The 1,932-nt window shown below is 36.6% G+C and overlaps 1 pseudogene; it reads right to left on the reverse strand.

The window, feature by feature from the left end:
• Positions 1–228: 228 nt before the first annotated feature.
• Positions 229–382, reverse strand: LOC119626358 (U1 spliceosomal RNA; annotated as a pseudogene).
• Between the last annotated feature and the right edge of the window lie 1,550 nt (positions 383–1,932).

The raw sequence follows: 1,932 nt of genomic DNA on the forward strand, positions 1-1,932 counted from the left end.
ATCTGTCACTTCCTCAGTAGTACCATACATAACTTTTTACATTTATGTAAATTTATCTTGGTATTCATTGCTGTGTTTTGCACATAGTATGCCTGACAGCACCTTCCTGTGTTCCTCCCAAGCCAGGTTTGCCTTGGTTGATCACATTCTACAAGATATAGTTCAAAACTAATACAACATCTGAATAACCTTCCCTTATGAGCTTACTATTTTTCTTTTTAACCAGGGAAGAACACAAATACAATGTAGTCACAAATTATGTAGCCAAGTTTCCCACTTTTGGGGAAATTGCAGGGATCGGCACACCCAGAGGGCAATAAATAAACCTCACCCTGGGAAAGCTACCTTCATGATCACGTTATCTTCCTTGCTGGACAAGTATGCTCCAACATTTTTGAAGTAAATGCTCTCCTCTACACTCAATAATTCTCTTCATAACTCTTTTATAACACTTGAAGTGGTTGTTTTAGTATCTGAACATTTCTCAATCTTATCTTTTTGCACTTCTTGATTTTGTTACTCTAGTTATGTTTTAAGATTATGGAAAGATAAATCAATTGGTTTATATTTATATTTTTCACTAACATATTTTAGCATGTAATCTTTTTTTTTTTAAAGTAATTAAATAAGAGAACTAAATAAACTTGTAATGTTTTTCCCTAAACCTAAGACTCTCACACCAGGGCCTTTGTTAAAATATTTATAAGAATTTTATGTCCTATAATGTAAAGTTTTTAAATTTTTTTTTAGGAAAAGGTTTTGCTCTGCTGTCTAGGCTGGAGTACAGTGACAAGGTCATGGCTCACTGCAGCCTTGACCTCCTGGGTTCAAGTGATCCTTCCACCTCAGCCTCCCAAGGAGCTGGGACTACAGGTGGGCGTCACCTAGCCCAGCTCAAGTGATCTGTCCACCTTGGCCTCCCAAAGTGTCGGGATTACAGGTGTGAGCCACCTTACCTGATGTAGAGTTGTTAAACAGAAATTGTACATGACAAATTATTCTTTGTTATATTAAATTACTTATCCTAAAATGTAACCAGGTTTCGAATCTAAATTTTAAACATGTTGATATATAGTTTTAGGGCAGAAGATAATTGAAAAATAAATTGCTGTTTATTGTGGGTTGAGATTTCCCAAGAAGAGAGGTGGCTTAGTTTTTATATGTTAGAAAGGATTATCATACAAACCTATATTATATGCACTACTTGATATTAGAGAATCAAAGTATTTTGAAAATTATTTTTATGGCCGGGCATGGTGGCTCATGCCTGTAATCCCAGCACTTTGGGAGGCTGAGGCAGGTGGATCACCTGAGGGCAGGAGTTCGAGACCAGCCTGATCAACATGGCGAAACCCCGTCTCCACTAAAAATACAAAAAACATAGGGTCATGGTGGCACACGCCTGTCATCCCAGCTACTTGGGAAGCTGAGGCAGGAGAATTGCTTGAACCTGGGAAGTGGAGGTTGTGGTGAGCCGAGATCACACCATTGCACTCCAGCCTGGGCAACAAGAGCAAAACTCCATCTCAAAAAAAAAAAAAAAAAAAGTTATTGATTACTGAATCAGTAGAATATAATTTATAGATGTATAAACAGAAGAAAGCTGTGGACTGACAAGTCGACCATTCATTAGGAAGTTTCTATTCCACAAGAAGGATTAACAGGGGGAAAGATTTAAGAACTTAACACCAGTATAATCTGGAAGAAATAAAATTGCACAAGTAGAAAGAAGAACATAGAAATTTAACAATAAATAGTGAACACACTGTTTTGTGGAGTCTTGTTTAATAAATGCATACATTTACATTACATTTACATTAGTACAGGAAAGTCACAAACTCATTTATTTCTATTTTGATGAAAGTACTTATGACACCTCAAACAATCCAGTCCAGAGATAAATGTGGATCCAATTGTTACTAGAAGACTGCT

This window comes from Chlorocebus sabaeus, chromosome 21 (genome assembly GCF_047675955.1).
Source record: "Chlorocebus sabaeus isolate Y175 chromosome 21, mChlSab1.0.hap1, whole genome shotgun sequence".
Taxonomy (NCBI): domain Eukaryota; kingdom Metazoa; phylum Chordata; class Mammalia; order Primates; family Cercopithecidae; genus Chlorocebus; species Chlorocebus sabaeus.